Source organism: Quercus lobata, chromosome 9 (assembly GCF_001633185.2).
Source record: "Quercus lobata isolate SW786 chromosome 9, ValleyOak3.0 Primary Assembly, whole genome shotgun sequence".
Taxonomy (NCBI): Eukaryota; Viridiplantae; Streptophyta; class Magnoliopsida; order Fagales; family Fagaceae; genus Quercus; species Quercus lobata.
In genome coordinates this window covers 31,991,358-32,001,673 of record NC_044912.1, presented here as the reverse complement: position 1 = coordinate 32,001,673, position 10,316 = coordinate 31,991,358, and the positions used below count along the sequence as shown (strand labels likewise).

Below are 10,316 nucleotides of genomic sequence, written 5' to 3'. Positions count from 1 at the left end.
AATATCAAGACTTTGTAATTTTGTATGTTTCACAGGAAAATAAGTCATCTGTTCACTATTCTCTCTCTCCTAAATATCATGACTTTGTAGTTTTGTATGTTTCAGAGGAAAGTGATATGTTTTTCGTTCGCTATTCCTGGAAGAGAAATTCCGAAATGGTTCACCCATCAAAGCATAGGGGCTTCAATGAATCTGCAAGTGCCTTCAAGTTTATGTAATAAATTGAAGGGAGTCGTTGTGTGCGCTATTTTTGTACTCTGCCAGCATCATCCATTTCCCCAACTTAATTAATTGTTTGAATGGAGAGGTTATAGAGGTACGCATGAACTTTGGTGTTCATTGGAAAGCGATAGATTTCTTTTCGAGGGCAGTGGCAGCTTTTTTTTTTTTTTGGAAGAATTTGGTGACGTTGAATCGTATCACTTATTTCAGAATTACCATCCCATTGTTCAATCATTCAATGAGGAACGGAAAGAAAAATTGAGTCAAGCAGATGTTGATATATTCACGCAGATTGAGATTAAATTTGAAACCGATGGTCCAGGATTGGAGGTTATGAAATGCGGGGGCCGTTTGATATTCGAGCAAGACATTGAAGATCTAAACCAAACTATGCCCAGGTGCAGCAACAGCAGCAGCTGTAGCATCACTCCTTATGAGGATGATTTTGAAGGTTTAGCAAAAGATACCAAAACTAAGCAAAGCCGTGATGACAATGATGGAACCAGTGGAGAAGGTACCTCTAATGAGGTAGATGTACCACGCCCAAAGAGGATACAGCTCCCTAATCTAATTGAAAGATTTATTCCACGTTTGGGAAATTGGATTGAAAATTTAAGCACACAAGGACAAGGTAACACTGATTGCGAAAAAGAGGAATCCTAGTGAAAGTAGAAGCTTTGATGAGTCTATACAGCTGATAATTTCCTTTTTCTCTAAAGTTTTTGTAAGTCACTATCTCTCTCCTTTACGGATTTTTTTTTTTTTTTTGGTAGAGGTATATTTATTTTTTAAAATTCATTAATTAGTTTCATATTCTTTCGTTTGAGTCCAGTAATTTTGTAGTTTGTTGGCGAGGTGAGATTCTCGCATTGCCAGGATCTGAGAAGATATTTACAACAGATAGTAAGCTTATCATTTTTCTTCACTTAAGTTGGAAGGTAAAATCAATACTCTAGTTGCTCTCTCGGTATTCACTACAATTTTCCAACTCCAGTGTTGTAAAATCAGAAGGAAAGAAGAAAATCTGGGCCAGTTTTCACCAAGAGGTTGTTTTCTCTCAGGCTAGCCATGTGATTCCCCCCCACTGCATCAACCATTTCAAAGGTAGATTCAAGAGAGTTTTTCTTTTGCTTCTTTTAATTAATTTTTATAGCACTGGCGTGGTGGCTTACAATTGTAAAAAGGATGATGAAATCATCTGCGTAGTTTTCTTGTTGAGTCTAATAGACCTCGAATATTATTAAGCTACTATATTTGAAATTTGAATACATACGTGAAGGAAAGACCCAATAAACATATAATTAAACTAATGCAACTTTTTTCTTCTTTGATGGTGAAGAATAATGTATTAAGAAAAAGGAGGAAAGAGAATTCATCTAAAGAAACAGTCGATTTCGTTTTATGTTTGTTGTATTAAGAAAAATAGGGCCTGAGGTATTTCTTGTTGACAATTTGGAATTATAAACTTTCAATCGTCTTATTTGTCACTTGGAAACTGATGTCATGTTGTTCCATCTAGGTGAATTGATGTGGCTGTCCCATATATACGGTGTGTGTCACTTTCAGATTGTTTGATGCAGTTGCATTGAAGCTTTTTAATTGCTAGCTGTTGCCCAAGCTTGGCAGTGCAGTAATGTAGGCTTTGTCTTATAGCATCATGATGATATGCAGAGTTCAGACAAACAGTAAGGCACTACATGGCTTCTTTATCTTACAATTGAGGTCTCCTTTGTTAATTGATTATTGATATTAGGGAAAGAAATAGGCAAAATTGTAATGGTGAAGTAAGACCCAGAAGAACTATAAGTTGTAATTAGGAATTTTAACCTGAAACGCTAATGACATCTGTTGATCCCATGCTTGAAGAAAAGGTTTAACAAGTTGTAGAAAAGGCTCTCCTCTACTTGTACTGCCCTTTGTGACTTTTGGTCTCTTCCTCAGTTACTGGTTTTTTAGTAGAAAGGTAAGATTTTATACACTAGTGGAAAGATTACATGTATAAATATAACTTTCTTCTACAACCACTCAATTTGCCTCCACTTTTACCACAACTTGAAGTAGTTGACTATGAATGGTGAACAATCACTTTCATATGAACTTATCATATTTTCTCTTCTACTCATTGTCGACCGCTTTAGAGTTGTAGCAAACGTTGTGCGTGTAAAAACTTATAGAACTCTCAGATATTATCAATTTTGAGAAAATGAATACAAGCAACTGAGTAATACATAGCACCTAATTCTATATATACACTGTCCAAGCAAGCAAAAGGAAAAACGGAAAACTGACTCCCTATTTTAGAGGGAAAAATCAGTTACAAGAAGGATCCTATCTAAGCATTACACGTGTAGCTCAATCTCTAACTGCCTCCTAAACCACGTGGCATCATCTCTTCAAAGCAATGGATGAACTGTTCACAATATATGGCACTGATTCCCAACAACTCCTTGCTAGCCCAGATTGACACTGCCACTTGTGCTTGATCATTGCTCTCTGCTACGATGCTTTGGATTGTCCCTTTCAATATCAACAGTGCGCCTAAACTTTCGCTTTAATATAATATTGGTCTACTGGTTGTTTAACCGTTATACTCTGTTCCACACCATAGCATTACAGCCCTTCTCTGTTACAAAGTAAAAGTGCCTATATTCTTCGTTCATTAGCCCCACCATATCAGGACCACCTGTTGGGTTTATTGCAGTAGGCCTTGCATGTCAGCTTGCTGGAATTCTTTCAGTAAACTCAGTCTCACTTCCAGAATTTGTTGCAATGGTCTGCATTGGTAGATCCATGTTAGTGCCAGATAAAAAAATTCTTATAAAATCTTATGTATAAATTAATTTATATATATAATCTTAAATATGTAAAAATAAAATCCAAAATTTTGAAGTATGAATACTTTTTAACAGTTACCAAAAATTTATTATAACCAAATTGATGTATTTGCTCCGTTTAACTTTCTTGTAGATCAAATTTTCCAAAGTCTGCATTCTATCCTACATGATCTTGGACTTATGATTGATGTCATATGTATGTCACTTTAATTAAGAAGTGATTCTGGCAGAGTCAATATGCATTTGAGTTCAAATCAATCTAAACTTGATGTTTGTAATTATATGCAAGTCCATTTCTAGACCCACTTTTGTCTATTAATTTGTCTTATTTCTTTCTGCTGGTTTGCAATAGGGAGGCATGAAGTCGGAGCAATTGTTAATGTTGCTGGCAAGGGCCATCATTAGATTGATAGACTCAAGGAAAGCATTTTCATTGATTATGAACATGTACTTTTTCCCTTGTAACCTAACTCGTTTGCTTCACATCTGTTGGGATGGACCATGATAAAGCTAGTGTGATTTAGTTTGTATTTTTCTTCTGTTTGTTGTCAAATGCATGCTAATTATGTAATCACATGTAAGAGTTGTACAATCTATCTTGCAAAGATATTTCCAACCCTTTACCACATTGAACTTATACACAGAAGGTGGACTATTAATAAATTGTTCAGCTTGGCTTTGATCTATTATTTTGGACTTCTTAATGGCAACTATTTTGTTATCTGGTAATATTCCTTTGTAAACCGTTCCTTGGCCACCTTGGCTTAGGATTCTATTTTCATGGTAATTGTTTGTTGCCTTCTTAAGTTCTTCTGCTGTAAATATTTGAGTTGTTTCGATAGATCCATTGTTCTGAGAAAGTTGTTGTTGTAGTAGAAAGCCACCATTTTGTTTAAAAAACTTCTCTTTGAGCTTTCTACGCTTGAGTCCCCAGTATAACCAAGAAATGCCCAAAACTAGAACCAAGAGGCTGACACTGACACCTACACATTTGGCATTTTGCAGCCAATCGAAGCTTTCATACCAAAAAACTGAAGTTCCTACATGCTCATTTTACCTTAGGGTTCTGGGAGAGGTCGTGGTAGCCTTACCCCAATTATTTTTGGAGAGGTTGATTTCCGGATTTTAACACCAAATTATATTTGGAGAGGTTAATTTCCGTACTCTCTCATGACTTGTCACTTTTGGTGGAAGACACTTGTCATCACACTAAGGCTCGACCTTTATCCCAAGCATTACTATTATATAATAAATATGCAAACTTAATGTATCATTCATATGATTAATTAGAAAGCGATCAATATTGCTCACCTAGTGAAATCCTATTAATCAATGGAATCCTCTCAGGGCTTGGTATGAGTTTGCAACCCGTTCCGGAATTTACCATCTCCATCATATCCTGGTAGCTGACAGGAACAATTATAAGTACCAAGCAAATTGGTGCAGTTTTGGACGCATAAGGTGGAATTTAAGCACTCATCAATATCCCAAAAAAAAAAAAAAAAAAATTTGACATTAAGAAAAAAAAAAAACCATCAGTAGCAAAAGTCAACAATAATTCCAAGTAAAATGGCAACCTAATTGGCAGCCAAGGTAAGGATTGCCTTCGTATCCCTTGCAACAATTGCACTGGTAGCCTGGACCATTGTTCGAGTCATGACACTCACTGTTAGCCATGCATGCATATCTTTCAAGATCCTTTTTAGCTTCACTGCAATTTTGATCCCCTATTGCCCAATTTAGCACCCTCGGCATCTTATGACCTCCCTTAAAATTTTGAAGATCTTGTGTTGAGAAGTTGTAAGTACCTTCCTCTGCCACAAAAGCATAGCTGCAAGGATTGAATTCCCACACTTTCTTGTGTTTGTAATAGCTCGATACACTGATTTCGAAATCCATTACTCCTCTTGGAATAGCAGTTTCGCAACAGCCAATACCAGAGCAAGACCCCTCAACCACATCTCTCGTGCTATCACATAAAGACATGCACCCAGTTGTGTAGCTTGTCCCTCTAGAACCATTTATCACAGCATATGTGTCACACCCAATAGCCATGAACTTGTTTCGAGTGTTGGAGACTGAGAATTTTCCCAATCTGAACCAAGGTTGAAAGTTGCCTGCACTCCCACCACTTCTGTTGTAGCAATCACGGGCTACAAAAGCATATATGCGCATTTCACCCGAAAGCCATATATCTGTAACATTTATATTACTCTGTCAAAAACGCCAAGGGAGGGTTGTATGTGTGATTACAAGTGATGAGAAAGCTATCATTAACGTAGCATCCTTGCCTTGTGCCAAATGGGTATGGAATACTGACATTGCCACAATGGTCTTCACAGCCGTCCTTGGCTAAAGGCAAGGCGTTGGTGTTGACAATTTGATGAGGACAAAATTAGTTAGACAAGAGTGACGGGCCAAGCTTGACAAGGGTGACGAGATGATTTTACCGTCAGCATTTCTTCAAGGCTGACGGAGGCATGAAGGAAGAGAACTCCACATGAAACTGGGCATCCTGAAGCTGACGGGAGTAAAATTGAACAGACGGGAGTAAACTTGAGCAGACGGGGTAAACCTAAACTGACGGCGTCAGTCTACGGATTGATTGATCTGCACGTTTACGTATATAAGTAAAATAACTTGCTCCCCACGTTTCAAGGAACCTAAAGGACTCCTATATGGAAAGAATCCCGTAAAATACACCCAAGAAGACTCCTATAAGGAAAAGACTTCTACTTCAAGGAAAAGAGGTCAACCATCTACTACTATAAAAACCCAAGTACTCTCACAAACCAAGGTACGCATAATTTACCCTCTCTAGCACTCTAGAGCAGTGAGAATAGTTCTAACTTGACCTTCGGAAGGTGTTTGGCCGGTACCACACCGGTACTCTCTGCTAGGTTATTCCCTTTTGTTGTGCAGGTGCCATTGTGCAGGTGCCATTGGCGATCGTACGAGGAACGTGTGACTCATTGGTGGTATTATTTCCGGCATCATCACAATTGATGCTTCTACTACCCACAGCAAGGTCAATTGCAAGATTGCCAAGTGCACTAAGGCCATCTCTCTGGAGCTTCCCTCCCAATCGACCTTCTCCTTCACAGCCTTTCTCTGATTAGGAACTCAGTTTGAATTTTTCTTGGCAGGGCCAACTAGACTAGATCTTTGATGAGCGGTTTCATTTCCGCTTTTGGGTTTGTGAAATTTTTGTTTTGTTAGCTAAACAAATTGGGTTTGATATTTTGATTATCAATTGGGCATAGTTGATTTGGTTGTTCTGGTTAGGTAGACTATAGTACATTTTATAGGCCATGTTTAATTAGCAAGAAGAACGAGTCGTCGATAAAATTACAAGTAGGCCAATCATCAAAGAATATAAAGAGCATCAAGGTCAACTATATGCACCTTTCATGTAGTTAAAAAATAATTTTTAGGATTTGTTGAAAGGGCTAATCGTAGTCAGTATTTTAGTTGTGATATCTTTGTTATTAGGCATTTATAGTTTATTATAATTAGGTAAACTTATTTTTTACTAGTCAATTCTAATAAAACCAATAAAACTAGACTACGAATTACATCAAGTTTATGGTTGTTGTCTCTCCTTAAAAAATAAATGGTTTATGGGTGTTATTTTTTTTAGAAGAAGGGGTTGTTATTTTTTTGATTCCTCAGTTTTAATTTTATCATTTTCGCTCTTAAACTTTTAGCTTCCATTCCATTTTTCCGCATCTCCACATTTAGATTGTCGTTAACTTTCAAATTAATGTAGTTTTGTATTTTTTTTTTCCTAATTTATACTTGATAAATTACTGAGTTTGGGACATAAGACCACTTGTCTATATATATATATATAAAGAAACGTTTTGGTTAAAGCTCCATATCATAAAAGTTCTATGATTAAAACTCTACTTCCTACTACAATACCAAATCAAAGCCAACTCTATGCTATTTTAATTTAATGTTTAATTAAAATTTTAAGGAAGTTTAAGGAAATAGGTTTATGAAGTATTTCATTTTAACACGTTATGGACACTTCATAATAAAAGTACAAAGAGTTTGTTTCATGTATGGAACAACAAAGACATAGGTAAATGTAAATGTTTGTTTCCTCACCTTAGATACGGAATCCTCATCATCATCATCAAGCTTTCAAAACAAATGGAGGAAGGAATTATCCTATCGAATATTATAATTAATTAATGAAAAAAAACCCCTAACGCAAGTTAGACTTCTACCCAAATACAATAACACTGTCCTATTGTCTTTACTTTCTTCTATTTAAGAACTGCTCTCCCTTTTGTCTTAGTCTCTTCAAAACTACAAACCAAAAACTATTTGTGTAGAATACCTAAAACCCAAAATACAAACGTGTTAATCGAAAACTATTTTTGGAGAAGATGATGTTTGATCAAAAGCAAATGCTCTTAGTCTCTTCAAAACTGTAAACCAAAAGCAACAATTGATGATCCAATTCATTTCTCACGATCCCAACATGATGAACTTCTCCAGAGCTAACTTCATGTAGGATCAGGAAACAAATTAAGAAAAAACAAATCTTTTTAGTTCATAGGTGTTAATAAGACTACATGCAATTACAATTTTTATTGCTTTGGTTTTAAGATTGTTTACAAATTTAAGTTTTTTGATCATGTGTTATCCAATGTTAGTTGTGGGTGCTTTTAGATCAATCAAACTTGAATTTTTGGTTGGATTTATAACAATATAGTCACATATTTTTTTGTTTTGCTTCTATAATTTATAGCCAAGGATGATTATTTATAAGGTAACCAATCTTTTTCTTATATTTATCTATTGTGCAGTTATACATACATTTTATTTTGTTTCAATGATTTCTAAATAATAAATCTTCTTATTCTTTAATTTTTTTTTTGACATTTTAGAAGTTTTAACATATGAATTTTTGCGATATTATTATCTAAAAATATTGAAACTATTTGACAGATTTCCATAACTATAGTGATGAATTATTTCGTTTAAAGGTAGCACTATATCACATTTTTTTATATTGTTTCTATAATTTGTAGGTTTTGATTATTTTGATTCTTTAATTTTTTGACCTTTTGGAAGTTTTAACATAAAAGACTAAAGTAATTTATGTGATGGAATAGTTTCATAATCAAGTTAGGATTTTATAAAAATTATTTTAGTCTACTATACAAATAGGTAGGTTCCCGAGCGTAGCACGAGTTTGCAACTAGTCATGATCTATACCGTGATAAATTACTTATCAATATATATATATATATATATATATATATATATATATATATGTATAAGCAAAGACCTCATACGGGAGTGTATGAGGTCTTACCAAGTGGTGCTCTAACTTTGCATTTAACCTTTTTTTACCTCTTTCATTAAGTTTTTCCATATTAATATGTGCTATGATGGTCCCAAGCATTTTCACTTTTCAGTTTTCTATTAAAAAGTGAGAATACACAATTTGACCGATTTGCCAATATTTCATACTTTTTCCTTTTTTGATGAAGTTTCATACTTTTCTCACAACTCATAATTTTGAGAAAAGTTTGTGTTATAGAAATTTTCTTAGCACAATCCTTGATATAGTCCCATTATTTTTTCAAAGAAGACCTTTCTTTAGAAGAAATTGTTTAATGCAATCCTTTTATGTACAACTTTCTCTTCTTCCCTTTCCCTTTCCTGACTTTTTCCTCCCTTCTTTCCTTTTCATCTCCCTTACAACCAAATAGGATATTAGTTTCCAAATTCAGCTAACAAAAAAAAGTCTTTTGAGGATGTTAATAAAAAGAGTCTGAATTTGGTAAGAATGTGGTGTAAAATTCATGTTTTACACCTTCCAATAAGAGATGTCACATCAGTTTTTTATTTAAAACTCAGTACATCATACCACAATTAATAACATCTTAATAACCTCCCAATTTGGTTGAATTTTTAGATGAGTATTATAATTGATTGAGTATGGTTGTTCTTATTCTTTAATACGTGATAAGATGATGTGGCATGTTGAAATTGGAGAGTGTAAAATTTGGGTTTTAAACCACATCCTTATAGAGTTTAACCTTTAATAAAAATATGTAAAGAGCATGTTAAATTACCATTTCATTAAATTTTTCTATATTAATATGTGCTGTGATTGCCCCAAATGTTTTTACTTTTCAATTTTCTATTAAAATTGAGAATACACAATTTGACTGATTCGCCAATATTTCATACTTTTTTTATTTATTAAGTTTCATACTTTTCTCACAACCCAAAGTTTTGAAAAAAGTAAGTGTTCTTGAAATTTTCTTAGCACAATCCTTGATATGGTCCCATTATTTTTTCAAAGAAGACTTTTCTTTTGAAAAAATTATTTAATGCAATCCTTTTATGTGAAACTCTCTCCTCTTCCCTTTCCCTTTCTTGACTTTTTCCTCCCTTCTTTGCTTTTCATCTCCCTTATTACTAGGATATTAGATTCCAGATTTAGCTAATAAAAAAAAGTGTTTTGAGGATATTAATAAAAAGAGTATGAATTTGATAAGAATAGGGTGTAAAATTCATGTTTTACACTATCCAATAAGAGATGTCACATAAGCTTTTTACTTTAAACTCAGTACATCATACCACAATTAATAACAATTAATAACATCTTAATAACCTCCCAATTTGGTTGAATTTTCAGATGAGTATTATATTTGATTGAGTGTGGTTGTTCTTATTCTTTAATACGTGATAAGATAATGTGGTATGTTGGAATTGAAGGGTATAAAACTTGGGTTTTAAACCATATCCTTATAGAATTTAATCTTTAATAAAAATATGTTAAAAGCATGTTTAATTACCATTTCTTTAAGTTTTTCTTTATTAATATGTGCTGTGATGGTCCCAAGTGTTTTCACTTTTCAGTTTTCTATAAAAAATTCAGAATACACAATTTCACCTACTCGCCAATATTTCATACTTTTTTTTTTCTTTTTTGATGAAGTTTCATTTTCATACTTTTCTCACAACCCATTATTTTGAAAAAAGAAAGTGTTCTAGAAATTTTCTTAGCACAATCCTTAATACGGTCCCATTAGTTTTTCAAAGAAGACTTTTCTTTTGAAAAAATTGTTTAATGCAATCCTTTTATGTACAACTCTCTCTTCTTCCCTTTCCCTTTCCCTTTCCTGAACTTTTTGTCCCTTCTTTCCTTTTCATCTCCCTTATTACCAATAGGATATTAGTTTCCAAATTCAGCTAATAAAAAAAAAGTGTTTTGAGGATATTAATAAA

The 10,316-nt window shown here is 33.9% G+C and overlaps 1 long non-coding RNA gene across 2 annotated transcripts; it reads left to right on the top strand.

Moving 5' to 3' along the window:
* Positions 1–1,058: 1,058 nt before the first annotated feature.
* On the top strand, positions 1,059–3,452 carry LOC115959631. 2 transcript variants are annotated; one of them, XR_004084943.1, is made up of 4 exons: positions 1,059–1,125; positions 1,217–1,326; positions 1,742–1,907; positions 3,409–3,452. It is a non-coding gene; the product is annotated as an uncharacterized LOC115959631 (long non-coding RNA). The 2 variants fall into 2 exon arrangements; XR_004084942.1 differs by lacking the exon at positions 3,409–3,452 and having other exon boundaries at positions 1,742–2,281.
* The last annotated feature ends 6,864 nt before the right edge of the window (positions 3,453–10,316 follow it).